At 48.2% G+C, this 20,551-nt stretch overlaps 1 protein-coding gene across 1 annotated transcript in view; it reads left to right on the top strand.

Moving 5' to 3' along the window:
* Window positions 1-482: 482 nt before the first annotated feature.
* The window catches only part of LOC136588135 (zinc finger protein 271-like), a 68,374-nt gene continuing 48,305 nt past the window's right edge, over window positions 483-20,551 (top strand). Inside the window, exon 1 of the mRNA XM_066587138.1 lies at window positions 483-526. The gene's annotated coding sequence lies outside the window, so the exon portion shown is untranslated. The remainder of the gene's footprint in view (window positions 527-20,551) is intronic.

Genomic DNA, 20,551 nt, shown 5'->3' with positions numbered 1-20,551 from the left:
GTCAGACCCCCGTCACTAGAGTCCCGGTAGTCAGGCCCCCCGTCACTAGAGTCCCGGTAGTCAGACCCCCCCCGTCACTAGAGTCCCGGTAGTCAGACCCCCGTCACTAGAGTCCCGGTAGTCAGACCCCCGTCATTAGAGCTACGGTAGTCAGCCCCCCCCCCCCCGTCACTAGAGCCCCAGTAGTCGTACCGCCCGACACTAGAGCCTCGGTAGTTGTTACGTTCGTGACTTAAAACCCGGTAGCCAGACCCCCGTCACTAGAGCCCCGGTAGTCAGACCCCCCCGTCACTAGAGCCCCGGTAGTCAGACCCCCGTCACTAGAGTCCCGGTAGTCAGACCCCCCCGTCACTAGAGTCCCGGTAGTCAGACCCCCCTTCGTCACTAGAGTCCCGGTAGTCAGACCCCCCGTCAGCAGTATTCAGCAGTAGGCAATGGTGTAGAAACTACATATCCCATAATCCCCTGCGGTGGACGGGCCTCGGCTGCTGACGTAGTTATAGCGCGTCTAGTGGAGCTGCGAGAGGTGAGTGAAGTTGCGGCGTTTCCTTTGTTATGTCCGCTCCTCCGGGGCCGGTCGCCCGGGGTCTGACGGGGAATACCCGCCGGTGTGAAGTCGGCAGATGTGTGGTGATAGTGAGAGGCTGCCAGCACGGGGGATATGGGAGCCGAGTGCGGCGGGCTGACTGTATGATGGCGCTGGACAGCGGGCAGTCTGTAGGAGGCGGATGAGCGGACAGCGGAGTGTCGGACAGTGTGGGCGCGGCCTGTACTGCCGTGCGGTGTGTGACCTGTGGTGGGGTTACATGTAGCAGCCTGTATCCACCGACGGCCCCCCCATCCCTATTGGTCTCAGTGGGAGCGAAGCGGTTGGTTGTACTTGGCGTCCTTCTGGGCAGACCGGTTATTGTTGGAACGATTGACGTCCCCCCGAATGCGTAATACGGCAGACCCATCGCTGGCGCGTTATACAGCAGAACCGTCGCTGGCACAGTCCCTACAGCCGCCAGTAATACGGCAGATCCATGGCTGGCGCGGGCCATCAATTGCACGGCAGATCCATGGCTGGCGTGGGCCATCAATTACGCGGCAGATCCATCGCTGGCGCGATCCATCAGGCCACCGGTTGTATGGCAGATCCGTCACTGGCGTGTTATACAGCAGATCCACCGCTGCTGCAGTCCCTCAGGCTGCCGGTTATGTGGCAGATACATCGCTGGTGCCGTCCCTTGGGCAGTCGGTTATACAGCAGATCATTCGCTGGTGCCGTCCCTCATGCCGCCGGTTATACGGCATATGCGTCGCTAGCACGTTATACAGCAGATCTGGTTCTGGCGTGGTCCTTCAGGCCGCCGGTTATACGGCATATCCGTCGCTGGCGCGTTATACGGCAGATCCATCGCTGGCGCGGTCCCTCAGGTCGCCGGTTATACGGCAGATCCGCCGCTGGCGCGGTCCCTCAGGTCGCCGGTTATACGGCAGATCCGCCGCTGGCGCGGTCCCTCAGGTCGCCGGTTATACGGCAGATCCGCCGCTGGCGCGGTCCCTCAGGTCGCCGGTTATACGGCAGATCCGCCGCTGGCGCGGTCCCTCAGGTCGCCGGTTATACGGCAGATCCGCCGCTGGCGCGGTCCCTCAGGTCGCCGGTTATACGGCAGATCCGCCGCTGGCGCGGTCCCTCAGGCCGCCGGTTATACGGCAGATCCGCCGCTGGCGCGGTCCCTCAGGCCACCGGTTATACGGCAGATCCATCGCTGGCGCGTTATACGGCAGATCCATCGCTGGCGCGGTCCCTCAGGTCGCCAGTAATACGGCAGATCCATCGCTGGCGCGGGCCATCAATTGCACCGCAGATCCATCGCTGGCGCGGGCCATCAGTTATACGGCAGATCCGTCGCTGGCGCGATCCATCAGGCCACCGGTTGTACGGCAGATCCATCGCTGGCGCGGGCCATCAATTGCACGGCAGATCCATCGCTGGCGCGGGCCATCAGTTATACGGCAGATCCATCGCTGGCGCGATCCATCAGGCCACCGGTTGTATGGCAGATCCGTCACTGGCGTGTTATACAGCAGATCCACCGCTGCTGCAGTCCCTCAGGCTGCCGCTTATGTGGCAGATACATCGCTGGTGCCGTCCCTTGGGCAGTCGGTTATACAGCAGATCATTCGCTGGTGCCGTCCCTCATGCCGCCGGTTATACGGCATATGCGTCGCTAGCACGTTATACAGCAGATCTGGTTCTGGCGTGGTCCTTCAGGCCGCCGGTTATACGGCATATCCGTCGCTGGCGCATTATACGGCAGATCTATCGCTGGCGCGGTCCCTCAGGTCGCCGGTTATACGGCAGATCCGCCGCTGGCGCGGTCCCTCAGGTCGCCGGTTATACGGCAGATCCGCCGCTGGCGCGGTCCCTCAGGTCGCCGGTTATACGGCAGATCCGCCGCTGGCGCGGTCCCTCAGGTCGCCGGTTATACGGCAGATCCGCCGCTGGCGCGGTCCCTCAGGTCGCCGGTTATACGGCAGATCCGCCGCTGGCGCGGTCCCTCAGGTCGCCGGTTATACGGCAGATCCGCCGCTGGGGCGGTCCCTCAGGTCGCCGGTTATACGGCAGATCCGCCGCTGGCTCGGTCCTTCAGGCCGCCGCTTATACGGCAGATCCGCCGCTGGCGCGGTCCTTCAGGCCGCCGCTTATACGGCAGATCCGTCGCTGGCGCGGTCCTTCAGGCCGCCGCTTATACGGCAGATCCGTCGCTGGCGCGGTCCTTCAGGCCGCCGCTTATACGGCAGATCCGTCGCTGGCGCGGTCCTTCAGGCCGCCGCTTATACGGCAGATCCGTCGCTGGCGCGGTCCTTCAGGCCGCCGCTTATACGGCAGATCCGTCGCTGGCGCGGTCCTTCAGGCCGCCGCTTATACGGCAGATCCGTCGCTGGCGCGGTCCTTCAGGCCGCCGCTTATACGGCAGATCCGTCGCTGGCGCGGTCCTTCAGGCCGCCGGTTATACGGCAGATCCGTCGCTGGCGCGGTCCTTCAGGCCGCCGGTTATACGGCAAATCCGTCGCTGGCGCGTTATATGGCATATTCGTCGCTGGTGCGTTATACGGCAGATCTGTCGCTGGCGCGGTTCTTTAGGCCGCCGGTTATATGGCATATTCGTCGCTGGTGCGTTATATGGCATTTGTCGCTGGCACGTTATACGGCAGATCTGTCGCTGGTGCGGTCCTTCAAGCCGCCGGTTATACGGCATATTTGTTGCTGGCGCATTATACGGCAGATCCATCTCTGGTGCGGTCCCTCAGGCCGCCGATTATACGGCATATCCGTCGCTGGTGCGTTATACGGCAGATCTGTCGCTGGCGGGGTCCCTCAGGCTGCCGGTTATACGGCATATCCGTCGCTGGCGCGTTACACGGCAGCTCTGTCGCTGTCCCTCAGGCCACTGGTTATATGGCATATCCGTCACTGGCGCGTTTACGGCAGATCCTTCTCTGGTGCGGTCCCTCGGGCCGCCAGTGATACGGCAGGTCCGCCGTTGGTGCGTTCAGACGAAGTCGTTCAGCTTTTCACATTTGCTGTATGAGTGACCGAACCAACAGGATTATTCTGCCTGTAGTAAATGGGCGATGGTCCCTCAGGTCGCCGGTTATACGGCAGATCCGTCGCTGGCGCGGTCCTTCAGGTCGCCGGTTATACGGCAGATCCGTCGCTGGCGCGGTCCTTCAGGCCGCCGGTTATACGGCAGATCCGTCGCTGGCGCGGTCCTTCAGGCCGCCGGTTATACGGCAGATCCGTCGCTGGCGCGGTCCTTCAGGCCGCCGGTTATACGGCAGATCCGTCGCTGGCGCGGTCCTTCAGGCCGCCGGTTATACGGCAGATCCGTCGCTGGCGCGGTCCTTCAGGCCGCCGGTTATACGGCAGATCCGTCGCTGGCGCGGTCCTTCAGGCCGCCGGTTATACGGCAGATCCGTCGCTGGCGCGGTCCTTCAGGCCGCCGGTTATACGGCAGATCCGTCGCTGGTGCGGTCCTTCAAGCCGCCGGTTATACGGCATATTTGTCGCTGGCGCATTATACGGCAGATCCATCTCTGGCGCGGTCCTTCAAGCCGCCGGTTATACGACATATTTGTCGCTGGCGCATTATATGGCAGATCCATCTCTGGCGCGGTCCCTCAGGACGCCGGTTATACGGCAGATCTGTCGCTGGCGGTGTCCCTCAGGCCGCCGGTTATAGGGCATATACGTCGCTGGCGTGTTACACGACAGATCTGTCGCTTCCCTCAGGCCGCTGGTTATATGGCATATCCGTCACTGGCGCGTTTACGGCAGATCCTTCTCCGGTGCGGTCCCTCGGGCCGCCAGTGATACGGCAGGTCCGCCGTTGGTGCGTTCAGACGAAGTCGTTCAGCTTTTCACATTTGCTGTATGAGTGACCGAGCCAACAGGATTATTCTGCCTGTAGTAAATGGGCGATGAGTGTAAAGCGAAGGGATCGTCGCTCCGGGGTCGGCGCCGTTTACACTAAATATTCCCGTTCACATTCACTAGTTTTCACGATAATCATTCAGTCTAAAAGCCGGTTTAGCTCAAAGAGTTAGATGGTCCTCTGGGGTCCTGAGCGGTGCCCCGCCGACCTGCTTAATTTCCCTTTAGGCCAGATGCACACGACCGGTTGAATTACGGAATCCGCGATGGTCTGCCGTGCGGACAAACTGCAGCGTTCCGCACCAACTCAAACCATTGGAGCAGCCGCATGTCGCTCACGAGAGGACAGCAGCGGCGAATATCGCAACATGCTGCATTTTCGCGCGGATGGATCTAATGGAAGTCAATAGAAGGCGTCTGACCCGCAGCCCCTCCGCTTTAGACATTGCGCGAAGGTCGCAGATTCTGCGTCATTGCTGGGTGATAAAGCGGGAAAAGCAGAAGTTTAGAAAAAATCTGTACTGCGCCCGACCGACGGCGATCCATGCGGACCATCCGCAGTATAGATGAAGACAGATGACTGGTGCGTGCGGGCATCAGCCGGGCACAGGGTCGGACGCTGCTGTGGGGTCTGGCCTGTTTGTGTGCAGGCGGCCTTAAAGGTAATGGGTCATCAGAAAGTAACTTATTGTTTAACCCCTTAATAACTCGGCCCTCTCTCCACCAGTGTCGCTGCCTGAGGGCCGAACTACTTTAAAAAATAAGCTAAAATTCTGCCGCCATAACTTCTTATTTTTTCGTGTTTCCGTCAGCCTAGTCGCGTGAGGCTCGTTATTTGCAAGACGTCCTGTAGTTTCCATTCATACCGGTTTGGAGTACATAGGACTTTTTGTTTGCCTTTTCATTATTTTTTTCTTGGAGACGGGGTGACCAAAAAAAGCGCAATTCTTATTTTCTGACGGCATTCACCGTGTGGCGTAAATAATGTGTTACTGCAATAGATCGGACTTTTATGGACGCAGCGATACCAAATATAAATTTAAAAAACCCGAGTATGGGAAAAGGTTTTCTTTTTAAACGTCCTACCTCTTATTTATTTTTAACACGGGGGACGTGAACTTCGAATGGTTTTATCGCTCCTGCACTGTGATGTTACTGCCGGCCCCCGTATTGTATAGATCGGCTGCCGCACCTCTGAACTATATGTCATGGACTGTTACATTCAGTTTTGCCCGTTATGTAAATCATTTATTTAACGTTTATCGCGTCCTTTTATCTGGATTTGAAATATAAATGTAATAATTTCCCGCTGGCCCGGTGGGCGGAGGCTTCCTGTTCATTGACGGGCCGTGTTACAATGAAAGGGCGGACGTGTGTACATAGCTAACAGAGGATTTACCATCAGTACAGGTGATAGTCGATGTACTCCCCTCCATACAAACCACAGTGCGTGTCTACAACACTCTCCCATAGAAGTCAATGGACATGTCCAGTCTGCTGGTCTCTGCGGGCCATATAGCTGCTGCCAGGATGCTGATGGCATTAGATCAGGCAGCGCGCCCTCACCACAATCACGGACAGAAAATAGAGTGAAAATACGATTAGACATAAGGCCGGCTTCAATGCTGGAGTCCACGATCATCGCTGCGAGGACGGTCCGCGGGGTTCGGCACTCATTGAGAACAAAGAACATTCACATATCTGCTCAGATAGTAATTGCAATTTCCATGAGCGGAAATAAAATCGCAACATGTCCACTTTTTGTACAGGCGGCCTCCATTGAAGTCAATGGCTGCCTAAGCCGCAGCCCATCTGTAATTGACATTGTGGACAAGCCACGGGTACCCGCATCATCACCTAGCAACGGCACGGGAAATACTAATATTTAAAAAATCTGTACTGCGCATGACCGATGGCGAGCGTCCGCAGTCATCCGCTGTACAAGAAAAGAAGGTCCGAGCCGGATTCCGCTGTGGGCTCCAGCATGCAGAACCTGACCCATCCGTGTGAGACCGGCCTGAGGGTTATCAGTGTGTGGGTAGAATTAGTAAAATGATAGAGGTAATACATTTCTTGTGGTGGCCGCGGACACCTTGGGGGGGGGGTTCTTCCCATGAATGTATATATTTTAAGCTGACAATCATTTTTCACTCTTCTGCAGCTGTTGCTTATTGCTGGATGTAGAGGCTGCAGACTGAGTCTTCGTGGCGGATCCTTCAGTAAAGTTGGATTAGTGGCATAGTTTCCCTCTGCTCTTCCCCATTGAACCACCTTCTTATTAGCTAATTTATGACTACAGCACAGCTGATCAGAGGGTGGTGCAGGAGAGGGTGGTGCAGGGGGATAAGCTGTCAGCCCAGCTGCACTAACGGATCTCCTATTGGAACTTGGCACACGCGCAGCAAGTACGCAATGACCTGCAGAATTACTGCAAGCCGCCAATTGCCATGCACTATATTAGTGCCTACAGCAAAATACAACCTCCACATAATACACGTGTGAACAAACCGTAGGTGTGAGTGCTCCATTACAAGTCAGTGGGCTATTGGCATTGCATGTTGCACACAGGAAAATTGCGCATGCAACGTGCTATGACAATACGCCTGCGTGAGACCAGCCTGGTACGCAGAATCTGCAGATGCCAAACTGTGCAAAATGTTTTATTAAACACCGTTACAGAAATGATTATCGGCCCAAAATGCACTCACTTAAGTGGGGAAAAAATTGCAGCCCAAAGACGTTCCGCGCCGGTGGAGATGATGGTGGAGTCTTGTCTGCAGAAGCTGGAACTTTCCAAGTTACCCTGCCTGCTATCTTGTGGATCCGGCCCCCCGTGTCCCTGTAATGTCTTTACTGCGCAGTACAGATTTTTTTAAAAAAAATTGTATTTCCCGCGCTGTTGCTAGGTGATGACACGCATATCCACAGGCCATCTGCAATGTCAGTTGTGGACAGGCTGCGGGTTGGACGGCCTCCATTGACTTCAATGGAGGCCATCCTCGTGGAGTCCACAACAAATTAGAGCATGGTGCGTTTTATTTTTTTTCCTCCGCTCACGGAAATTGCAATTAGTTTCTGCAAGCGTTAAGGAAAAAGCAAAAGTACACTCCTTTCAATGCAGGCCATTTGTTGCGGACGCAGTCTGCGGATTCTGCAATGGTAATCTCGTAGTGTGAGACCAGCCTCGGGGTCGGCTCAGGGTTTCTATCTCTGCTCTGTTTTGGGAGGAGAGACAATGAAATAAAATGGAAAAGAAAACTGATCCGTATTTTTCTCCATTGGTTTCAATAAGGCTTTAAATAAACGGGCAGCATTCCGTCAGGCGCAAAATAATGCTGCAGACCGCGCTATTTTCCCATCTAAAAAAACAGAAACCTAGCGGAACAGAAGCGGCCTGAAGCCTGACGCTTGTGTTCAGTGTTCTTGAAACCAATGAGGAACTAAGACAGCGCCAGTTTCTTTTAGTTTGTCTTCTCCAAAAACGGAGCGGAGGGACGGACACCCTGAACTGACCCCAACGCTGGTGGGAAAAGCACAGAGATGGTTCTATGTATATATGTACAGGGAACCAAGAAAAGACTGGGAGGGAAACCCCAACTACCCGTCCATAGAGCGGCCAGAAGAATCAGTGCATAGGAGATTCATTGGTAATAGTGTGGGAAACTAATTGACCTGATTTCTGGCCCTTTCTGTCGCCTCATTCAGGCCGGCTGCTTGTAGACTTTGTAGATCCAATAGCTTCCACGTTTGCACAAAGCTTCGAGCCTATGGATGCGTTTCCAGGATGTGATCGGAGGGTATAATGGAGATGACCGCCTCTTCAGGAAGTGTGTTCTAACATCCCTTTGTAATCTTATGTTTATGCTGGCAGCTACGCTCCTACACGGCGTCCCGTGTCCTGAAAGTGACAGCAGTGTTCAATGACAGAGATAACCCAGTTTGTGGCACTGATCGGAGCATATTTGGTATGGAAATCCCTCACATAGCTACTGGACATAATGCTAGTGATCCCAACAACATAGACATCGGTCTATATGGTTTGGGATTTGATATGGTTTAGATTTATATTTAAGCAGAAGCAGTGCAAAACTGAAAAACATGGAGGGAGGAAGCCTTTAGGGTCGCCGAGGGTCGTGAATGGCAAACGGCAACCATCTTTATCTTTGAAAAGATACAGGATTTGGTTATTTTATATAGTAGTGAATGTATAAGTTAGTGGAGACAGAAGGGAGCGTCTGACCTATGACCCGGTGTCCCACTCCACCTGTATTCAACAAGATTAACCCTTTCCAATCCACTGTCTGACGTCTAAAGACATTCTGATTGAAGGCTCTACAGCTCCAATGTCGGAAGACGTCCGGCAGAGTATTCTTACTGTAGATTACTGGCCGCTCTGTTGTTGGGGGCCTTTCCAGCATGTCACATACCGCAGTACTGGGTCTAGCCAGCAGATGGTGCCATTGTATAATGGCAGAAAGAGAAAGCCCCCTAGGAAACCCTGAACCCAAAATTGGATTGCAAAGGGTTAAGAAGTAAAGGTGCCTCTAAGATGCCGTCGAGAGCCATGTCATTAGTTTGCTGAAGGTTTCTTCATTGGGCTACATACAGCCAGTTGGTCTTTGTGTTGTAATGTGGCAGAAAATTGATGGGATGCCGCAGTCATGGTTTCAAATTGGAGACAGTGATCAGGAGAACAAAATGTATATTATTGTAGTGGGGCTGGAGCATCGAGTTGATTGTCCAATGCAACACATCCGGCATCATGTATTGGTGGCTCCACAGACTACAGCTGGTGACATTCAGCAGAGCCTATGGGTAGATTTGGGTGCTCCAATATCTACAATGAGAGATTAATGAAGATTGGCTGAAACAGGCTTGCGGTCAAGCCGTCTGTTGTGAAGGCTGTCCCTCACACCACCTCGTCATCGGCACTTGCAGTGGCGTTGCTCCATAACTACCTGACATGACAAGTGGCACAGTGTGGTATTCAACGACTGAGATTCTGTCTCAGCCTTGGTGATTGCCGAATGAAGGTCTGAAGGCACCACCGCATTTGGGCTGATCCTTCTTCCAGTTTGGAGTGCCACACTGATCATCGTTGAGTCATGATGTGGTGTGCCACAGCCTTAACAGCTGATCACCTTTAGTTTGCATCAGGGGCACATTGACACAACGCCGTTATTTCTAGAGGGTATCCAATGCTGATCTTCCTGCAGGATAACTTCCAACTCCACACATTTACCATCAGCAGACCTGTTTTGCAAGGTGTCCAGGTGATTCCCTGGCCAGCAGATTCCCCAGATCTCTCTCCAACCGAGGATGTTTGGGACACGATTGGTCATCGAGTGAATGCTCTCCCACAGCCTCCTAATGAAAATGAACTGTGGACTATTGTCTGTGTTATATGGTCAGCACTATCCAGGACATTATTCGAGCACCCAGTGAGTCCATGCTGCACAGCCTTAACGACTGGATCACCCAACATGTTGGCCTAACTACTTACTGAGCACAGGAAATACGTAATTATTTAAATAAAGTAGTGTTGTGTGGGTCGTTTCTGTCTTTATTTTAAATATTTCTTCGTGTGGCCGATCTAACGCTGCAGAGAAAATCATCTGAGATGTGGGCGTTATGATTCGCACAAATCTTGCACGAATATGAACCCCATTCTTTTTTAAATGAGTGATTTCTTCCTGCATCTCATTGCCGGGAAATAATTGTAGCAGGTCCTATTTTTTGGGATTTCCCTCGGATAGCCTTGGCCATTGTTTTCAATGGGGCTGGAAAACCCAACGCATGGCGTGCGAAGCGAGGTTTCCTATTGCGAAACACTTGCCTATCCTCCCGCATGGCTGAAAGCTATACTGTATTGAGGTGATGGGAGGCGTTCTTGACACAAAAACGCCTCGCATCTGCGGGTACATCGCATGTTCCCGAGCGCAATATCGGACCGAGTTGTCCCTTTTATCCCCAATTTTAGCAATATTTAATAACCCTGGATTCCTCTTAAGAATGCGATATAACTAATGTTCGTTGCCCACTACGAATGACCTCATCTCAACTTTCAGCAACAAATATCTACATCCTCCCTCAGGTATTCCACAGTTTTCACTTTCTACTCTCTCCTGCTCTCCCAAATTAGGTATACTTTTATCTTGTTTCAGAGACTTTGTAAGTATAGAACTGCTCATAATGTAAGTACAATCCTTCCTCAAGATAAAGCCAGCAGGGTTCATTCTTCATCATGGAGCCTCATGGCCGTGATCATCCTGGTCTCGTGGCTGTGATAAGCAGGCATTACTTTCCCTATTTGGTGAACATGCCATAAGGTACACAAATTTTGGAGTAAGATTCATAAACTCATGGAGTTCTCAATATTGACATTCTGCTTTTTGCACCAATTTACCTCTTTGGCAATAACCTGAACAAATGTCATTCCCCAACTTTAACATCTTGGTCAGATCCCACATACACGTTCTTGGGATGTGCATGAGGTGTTTATGGAACAGGCTCAGAAGGCAAGCCTGCTCCAGCTGACACTCAGCCACAGTGGTTAAAGGGGTTGTCCCGCGCCGAAACGGGTTTTTTTTTTCCCAACAGCCCCCCCGTTCGGCGCGAGACAACCCCGATGCAGGGGTTAAAAATAAAAACCGCACAGCGCTTACCTGAATCCCCGCGCTCCGGTGACTTCTTACTTACCTGCTGAAGATGGCCGCCGGGATCTTCTCCCTCGGTGGACCGCAGGGCTTCTGTGCGGTCCATTGCCGATTCCAGCCTCCTGATTGGCTGGAATCGGCACGTGACGGGGCGGAGCTACACGGAGCCGCTCTCCGGCACGAGCGGCCCCATTCAGCAAAGAAGAAGACCTGGACTGCGCAAGCGCGTCTAATCTAGCGATTAGACGCTGAAAATTAGACGGCACCATGGAGACGAGGACGCTAGCAACGGAACAGGTAAGTGAATAACTTCTGTATGGCTCATAATTAATGCACAATGTACATTACAAAGTGCATTAATATGGCCATACAGAAGTGTATAGACCCACTTTGTTTCGCGGGACAACCCCTTTAAGATCAGAGGGAACTACAACCCCAATTACAAAAAAGTTAGGATGTTATGCAAAATGGAAATGTAAAGGAAAAAAGATTGCAATTATTAGGAAATTTCATTTAACCATATTTTATTCACAATAGAACATATCAAAAGGGAAAAGGAGACATTTTTTTAAAATTAATTTTAAAAAAATTAACTACTTTAGAAATTGATTTATGTGCATAAGGGACAAGGCCAACGCTCAATACTGCATGCTGAAGATCTGCAGACCCTCAGGCATCACTGCATTCATAACAGGCATGATTCTGTAATGCAGATCACGGAATGGGCTCAGGAATACTTCCAGGAATCATTGCCTGTAAATACAGGGCTTCTACTTTCTCCTGGCCGTCCTCTCGTAGTGAGATGGCTAGGTACCATTTAGATGTCATGGCAGCCTATGGCTTTGTGAAGGCCTTTAGGGTTATCATATATTTTTGCCTATTAAGCCATGCATGGGAAAATACGATATACTGCAATACTGAAGTATTGCAGTATATTGTACAGTATAAGCAATAAAACGCTCGTCAGTCTAAGTCCCCTGTGGCGGCTTTAAAAAAGTCTTTAAAAATTTTAGGTTATTTTAAAATATTAAATTTTAAATTTTTTGCTTATTTCAATAAATTAATTTTGAAGCCTAAAAAAATCCAACCAATAAAAAGTAAAAGTAATTTGTATTGTCCCCTTTAAAAAAAAAAATTCAAACTAATAAAATAACAATTTATCCCACACACTAAATGCTGTAAAAAAAAATTGGCTGCCAAAAAAAAAAAGGAATGAAAAGTTATCAAATGTCCCCCAAAATAAAGCCAATAAAAACTTCAATCATCCTGCAAAAAAACTAACCATCGCTCAGCTACATGAACCAAAAAGTAAAGTTTGAGGCTCAGAATTGGTTACAGAAAGCTAATTTTTGGCTGTAAAAGGTTTTGTTTTTTTCACCAGTAAAACACATTTTATAAAGTTGGTTAAAGTAGTTTTGTTGCTGCTCTGAATGCCGTAAATAAAAATCATCATAAAAAGAGGTTTATTTTTTCATGTTGTAACACTTTTTTAAATGTAATGTTTTCTGCACATTTTATGATACCTGAAATAATGCCATTATATAATACAACTTCTCCACAAAACCAATCCTCATGTAGCTATGGCAACTGATAAATGTATTGCTCTTAGAAGGCTAGAAAGAAGGAAAAAATCACTACAAAGAGAAGTTAATGTTTCTAGCTTAGAACAACACAATATGACCCAGCATTAAACCATAATGGCTTTTCACAGCTAATCCGCGGCAACAGTCTGTACATAATAGTGCAGCTTTGCCAAGATTTCACCCTCGTTATTGCAAAGGGGAAATCTATACTGAAATCCACAGTAAGCAAATACTTCACATGCTGCAGCTCTGAGATCTGCAAAGCATGTCAGCTCCACTACAGAATCCACTCAAGACTCTTCAGTTCTACAGAACACCACCCATTCCTATTGATACATGTAGGGGCAAATGACACCACAAAAAATAACTTTGCAACCATCTGCATAGACTTTGAAGACCTAGTCAAGAAAGTAAAGGAGCTGGGAGCGCATGTGGTCTTCTCATCCATCCTCCCAGTGGATGGCCATGAAATATGGTGATGGAATAGGATTCTAGAGGTAAATAACTGGCTACTTTGATAGTGTCGTCAGCAAGTATTTGCATTTCTAAAGCAGAGTGAGACAGCTTGCACCTTACAAAAACAGGTAAGCATATATTTGGTGGGCGCCTTGCTTCACTTATCAGGAGAGCTGTAAAATAGAACAATAGGGGAAGGAAGTGAAAAGCCAAGCAAAAATATACAGCTATTTAATACATTTGAGATCCTCGCTATTAGAAGTGAAAAGAAAGAACAAAGACAAAAAATTCAGAAGGAAGGTAGAGGAGCAAGAGACACCGATCACAAACTAACATGTTTTTACACAAATGCACAGAGCATGGGGAACAAACAAGGAGAATTGGAGCTCCTAACACAGGAAGAGAAATATGATGTCATAGGCATCACGGAAACTTGGTGGAATGATACACGATTGGAATACAAGGCTTGAAGGATACAACTTATAAAAAACAGACCTAATAAAAGGGGAGAAGGTGTTATGTTGTATGTTAGGAAACATTCATCTCCACAGAGATTCAAGCTTCAGAGCTGGGAGCTCTGTAGAAACTGTTTGGGTAAGAATACAAGGAGAGAACAACAGAAAGGACACCATTGTAGGCATTTGCTATAGGCCACCTGGACAAGCTAGAGATATGGAGGAACTCTTTCTGCATCAGATGGCCAAGCTCTCAAAGAAGCCCAACATAGTGATCATGGGAGATTTTACCGATCCAGACATTTGTTGGGAATCTCTCTCAGGTAAAAGTAATGGATCCAACAAATTCTTATCCGCTCTGACAACTTTATCTTCCAACAGGTGGAAGAGAAAACAAGGGGATCTGCTATCTTGGACCTAATTCTTACCAACAGGGAGGAAATATATGAGAAAGTAAGGGTGACTGGGACCTTAGGAGGCAGTGATCATGATATTCTTCAATTTTGGATAACATGGGAGAAAGACTGGAGATTATAGAAAGGCAGATTTTAATGGACTCAGAAAGTGGGGTAGGACGAATCCAATGGCTGAATGTTCTTAATGACAGAAATGTCCAAGAAGGTTGGGAAATATTGCAAAATGAGATTCTCAAAGCACAATCGTTAACCGTCTGCAAAAGAAGGAAGAATGGGAAGCTTTTAAGTAGACCAGGATGGAGGAACAGAGAACTTTTTTTTTTCGTTTTAGCTTGTGTTTTTATCAAATGGAAAGAGAGGGGCATATCTAAAGAAGAATATAATGCAGTCTGCAGAAACTGTAGGGCAAGTGTCAGAAAAGCTAAAGCTAATAATGAATTGAGGCTTGTAAGAAAAGCCAACAGAAATAAAAATGGATTTTGGGGGTCAAAAGCAAAAGAAAAGTCAAAGATGCTATAGAATATTTACAGGATGATAATGATGAATTGGTCAAAGACGATGTTGAGAAGGCCGAACTCTTAAATTCCTGTTTTGTTTCTGTTTTCTCTAAGAGAGTAAATGTAGCATCAGCTTATCTTCCCTGTGCTATTGGGGGAATAAAATAATGTAGGCTACTTATAAGCAGAGAGATGGTGAGGGAATACATAGGTAACTTACATGAATTCAAGTCTCCAAGTCCAGATGAATTACATCCTAGGATACTAAAGGAAGCAGCAGAGGTAATTGCTGAACCACTAGCCATAAGCTTTGAAAATTCCTGGAGAACAGGAGAAGTTCCAGAAGATTAGCAAAAGGCAAATATTCTACCTAAGTACAGGCCTGTTGACTTCTATACCAGGAAGGCTCTTTGAACACATTTTTAAACAGCATGTATGCAAGTACTTGGATAAGAAGTAATTTAGTCTGGCTTGACTTGTTTATTACAAACCCATGCTGGCTCTGGTTATTCTAATTACCTTCTCTGATCTAATCACCGATTGGGTTGATCAGGAAATTCCAGTAGATATAGTATATCTTGACTTTAGTAACGCATTTGGAAAAGTATCTCATATCATCCTTATTGAAAAAACGACCAAATATAGGATTGACAAAGGCAACTGTTAGATGGATTCAAAACTGGTTGAGGGATCGTACTCAGAGTGGTCATAAATGGCTGCACATCCAAGTGGAATAATGTCTCAAGTGGAGTACCAAAGGCCTCTGTCCTTGGCCCAGTGTTGTTCAACATTTTTATAAATGATCTAGATGAGGGGAAACTGATCAAATTTTCCAACACAGCAAAGCTAGGAGGGATAACTAACACTAGAGAAAAGAGAGATAATCTAGACAAGCTAACAGTGGATGGCGATTAAGAGAATGGTATTTAACAAGGAGAAATGCAAAATACTACATCTGGGCAAGAAAAATTAAAAACAAACGCAGAATGGGAAGAATTGAGCTAAGCAGCAGCGCATGTGAAGAAGACTTGGATTTACTAATAAATCACAGACTGAACATGAGTCAACAGTGTGATGCAGCAGCCAAAAGGCAAACACAATTCTGGGATGTATTAAGAGAAGCATAGAGTCTAGATCATGTGAGGTAAATATCCTCCTCTACTCTTCCTTGGTTAGACCTCATCTGGAATACTGTGTCCAGTTCTGGGCACCCCACTTTAAAAAATACGGCCAAACTGGAGCCAGTTCAGAGAAGAGCTGCCAGAGTAGTGAGCAATCTACAAACCATGTCCTATGAGGAACGGTTAGAGGATCTGGGAATGTTTATCTTGCAGAAGAAAAAGCTGAGAGGAGACTTAATAGCTGTCTACAACTATCTGAATAGCTGTCACAGTGCAGAGGGATCAGCCCTATTCTCATCTGCACAAGGAAAGACTAGAAGCAGTGGGATGAAACTGAAAGGGAGGAAACAGATTAATTATTAGATAGTGAGGGTGATCAATGAGTGGAACAGGTTGCCACGGGAGGTGATGAGGTCTTGATTGGAAGTCTTCAGAGGCTGGACAGACATCTGGGATGATTTAGTGATCCTGCATTAAGCAGGAGATTGGACCCGATGACCCTTCCAATGTCACCATTCTATGAGATATGTTGTATCTCATCCACGTGGATTTTACGGTCGGCTCAGGAATAATTGCTGTTGTGCTTTTATGCAGGAGTGATGATCACTCAATGAAAGGAGGCATAGCGGGTAAGAGATTGCTCTGGTCGCCCTCCTTCATGCTCAGTAAGCACGCAGTTGTTCATAGATGAATTACTGCCTCTTTAGACAGTCCGATTGTTGAAGGTTATTTCTAGATTCCGTGCTGTGCGCATTCTCTGTTCATATATATTATTCAAACCATTTTAATGTAGTCATTAGTGAATCAGCACCACATAAATAAACCATCAAGGGCACTATATTATAGGATATGTCAAGGGAAAAGCCATTTTTGTCCCAGAGACCCCAAAATGATGTATTACATAAAGTTAAAGGAGTTGTCCGGCCATAAACATTAGGTCTCATTACTTCTGTTTGCCCAATACAATGCACTTTGTAATATACATTGTGCATTGTAAATTAGGCAAACAGAAGTTATTCACTTACCTTTAGGGTTGCCCCCCCCTGTGTTGCTCCTCGGTTGCCATGGTTCCTGGTTCCGACAAGTCTCTTCTCTTCTTGTCGGGACGACCGGGGACGCGCCTCTCCAGCACAGCTCTGTGCATGTGCAGAAGAACTTCAGCCTGGGAAGCTCAGCTCTGCAGGGGAGGCGTGTCTGCTGGCTCTTCAACTCCAAGGTAAGAATGAGAGGAGGGGCGGGGGGGGGGGGGGGGATGGATGGATGTGTGCAAGTGGCTGTCAGAAGTCCCGGGGGGGGGGGGGCGCTGCAGTGATGTGTGTGTGTGCAATGTCAGGAGACCCGGCTGTCAGAAATCCCGGGGGGAGGGGGTGGGATTCTGTTAGTGTACTTGTGTGTGGGCACTGTAAAGGGGGACTCTGTGGGGGAGGTCACAGGGGGGGCACTGTATAGGGACGCTGTGGATGGGGGGGCATGTGGAGGGGGCCTACTTTGGAGTGCAGTGGGGGGGACTCTGGGGGGTGGCATGTGTAGGGGGGGGTACTGCGGAGGGCACTGTGGGGGGGGGGGAATACTGGGGGGGGGGCACTGTTGAGGGGGGACTGTGGAGAATACTGTGGTTGGGGGGAATGAGGGGGGCTACTTTGGAGGGCACTGTAGGGGTGACACTGGGGGGCATGTGTAGGGGGTACTGTAGAGGGCACTGTTTGTGGCACTGTGGGGGATCATTAGGGGGGCACTGTGGGAGAGTGCACTGTGGGGAGGGGGTCATTGTGAGGGGGGGGGGGGTCGCTGTGGGAGGGGCACTATGGGGGCATGTGTGTGTGGGGAAATGTTTTGTTTCACTTTAGCAGGGTGGGGGGGCAGTAGGTAGCCTTGCAGTGGGGGGCTGCAGGAGAGTTCTCTCTGGGCTCTCCCCTGCCCCTCTCCATTCACTATCTACACTGTGCTGCTATTTACACTCATACCAGGATTTCATCCTGACATGAGTGTATAACGCAGTCTCCCCTGGCCACACCCCCTCTGATTATAGTATGCAGCAGGGGGCGGGGCCTGGGCGGGGAGAGACTAGAGCAGTTCAATAGAGGTGGGCGTGTCATGGGCGGGGCTAGGACATGAGCTGAGGGAAATCCTGCCTTTTCATGTCTCTTACTACCATCGGGAGCGCGCACACAGAGGAGGGAGAGCGCAGAGCATGTGAGAAGGCAGCACAGAGGCGCCATCTTTGAAAGCTGCAGTGAAGATCAGATTCTAAGGTAAGAAACTGACATTGCAGCTGATCTGCCGGCCGGTTTGAGCCCCTGTATGCTGTCTGTTACTATCCTTACTGAAAGGAAAGCAGCAGCATTATAAAAATTTTTACCCTGTGTGGCCGGACAACCCCTTTAACCCCTTAATGACGCGGCCATTTTTCGTTTTCCATTTTCGTTTTTTCCTCCCCCCTTTAAAAAAATCATAACTCCTTTATTTATCCATCCACGTCACTGTATGAGGGCTTGTTTTTTGCGGGATGAGTTGTATTTTTCAATGGTGCTATTTAAAGTACCATATAATGTACTGAAAAACTTTTAAAAAATTCTAAGTGGAGTAAAATGGAAAAAAAACGACATTTTGCCATCTTTTAGTACGTCTTGCTTCTACGGCGCACAAATGGCAACAAAAACGACATGATAACTTTATTCTATGGGTCGGTACGATTACTACGATGCCAAACTTGTTTAGGTTTTTTTTTACTATACTCCTCTTTTTTTTTTTTAAAGACATAAAAATGTTTTCAATTATTTTCTGTCGTCATTTTGTGCGCGCGATAACTTTTTTATTTTTCCGTCGACGTAGTTGAGCAAGGGCTCATTTTTTGTGGGATGTCCTGTAGTTTCTGATAGTACCATTTTGGAATACATATGACTTTTTGATCGCTTTTTATTGCGTTTTTTCTTGGAGACAGGGTAACTAAAAAAGTGCATTTCTGGCGTTCTTCATTTTTTGTTTCGGACGACGTTCACCGTGCGGGAAAAATTATGTGCTACTTTGATAGATCGGACTTTTACGGACGCGGTGATATCAAATACATATTTTTAATTTATTATTTAGATTTTTTAATAATAGATATGGCAAAAGGGGGGTGATTTAAACTTTTACAACTTTTTTTTTTTTTCAATTAAAAAAAAACTTTATTGATTCTTTTTTTTACTTTACTTTGAAGTCCCCCTGGGGGACTTTAAGATGCGATGCTTTGATCGCTCCTGCAGTATGACGTAATGCTATAGCATTACGTCATACTGCTTTTTGACAGGCAGCCTATGAAGCCACCCCACGGGGACGGCTTGATAGGCAGTCTGCTAAGGCAGCCCTGGGGCCTTTCATTAGGCCCCCGGCTGCCATGATACGTGCAAGGCTCCCCCGATCTCACCGCGGGGGAGCCGCGCGGGACCCCCGAACATCGTTCGGGGGATTTAAATGCCGCTGTCAGAATTGACAGCGGCGTTTAAATGGTTAATAGCCACGATCGGCCGCGCGGCCGCTCGCGGCTATTGCCCGCGGGTGTCAGCTGTTATAAACAGCTGATGCCCGCACTGTATGAAGAGAGGTTGCCACGCAACCTCTCTTCATACATACCCCGACGCTCCATGACGTACCAGGTACGTCATTGGTCGTTAAGGGGTTAAGGGTAGAGCAGATACAGTAAAAAGAAAATTAAAACATAAACACACAAAGCATATTAAAAATATTTAAAAAAATTTAAATTAAATAGGATACAATTAGAACTGAAAAGAATTCAGAAAATTATAAAATCCCAATTCTTTTTAGGTGAAAATATGTAAAAAAGGAGGGAAAAAAAATTGTGTGTCGAAATGACCTTTCAATATTAGGTAGGTGTGCACACATATACAGTCTGGCAGCCATTTTCTTCCGACTGTGTGTCCTTTCAGCATGCGCTGGCTTTCGATCGTGCACAGGTCAGGTCGCCGATTTATAAGAAAGTCTCCCGTACGGACAACCTGTTTCTGTATGATATGCTTGAGAAAGGAGGCAGATTTGTCAATAAACTTCTGAAATGCATTGCATTTCCTACTTTGTACCTACAGTCCCATTGCTAATGGAATAAACACTGGAAGAGTACCTACCAAATCTGGATGAATGTGCCATAATTTAGAAGAGAACCTGGATTCTTGAGGAGGCCCACTGGTGTTCGCAAACCCCTCATTCAAGTAAATATTTTTTTTTTTATGATGGCTATATAGTAACATAATATGTAAGGTCGAAAAAAGACGTATCCATCCAGTTCAGCCTCTTACCCCCAATGTTGATCCAGAGGAAGGTAAAAAAAAAATAAGGTAGAAGCCAATTTTCCCCATAATAAAGATATTCTTAAGTGGACGGCGTATGACTGCTTTATGTGTTTTGGCTTATAGCTTTATGGGAGTTGCTGGAAAAAATATGAGCAGAAGGTAATTAATTGTACAGCAATTGGCTCCGTGCATCAATCTCGTGTCTTTGCGTCTGTTGGTAACGTTTTGTATTTTAAAATTGTATTTCAATACATTTATTTTATGTTCCAAGCACCTTGATTATTTTTTGATACTTGCTGCATGCCACCAATCCCCATACACTATGTTGGCATATATGCGCACGTGATACACGCCAAGATAGAACCTGCTGCAATTCTTTTTTTTTTTTTGCTGTGCATGTAATACGTGAAAAAAATGCAGGTGTGAGTGGCCCAATACAAATCAATGGGTTATTGGAAAGGTATATTGCCCAAGGTGTGAACATCCTGTGACTCCTCCATGATGACACGATGGCAACGGTCTAGGACAGCAAAGGCTGCCAAAGGGACTTATTTAAGGTGGAGTCCGGCGTCAAACAGGGTTGTGTCATTGGTCCAACTTTATTTTCCATCTTTATAGCTATGATACTGCACCTTATTGATGGGATGCTTCCCACCGG

Source organism: Eleutherodactylus coqui, chromosome 13 (genome assembly GCF_035609145.1).
Source record: "Eleutherodactylus coqui strain aEleCoq1 chromosome 13, aEleCoq1.hap1, whole genome shotgun sequence".
Classification (NCBI taxonomy): Eukaryota; Metazoa; Chordata; class Amphibia; order Anura; family Eleutherodactylidae; genus Eleutherodactylus; species Eleutherodactylus coqui.
The sequence above is the reverse complement of the archived record's forward strand: the minus strand, read 5'-3'. Positions and strand labels throughout refer to the sequence as shown.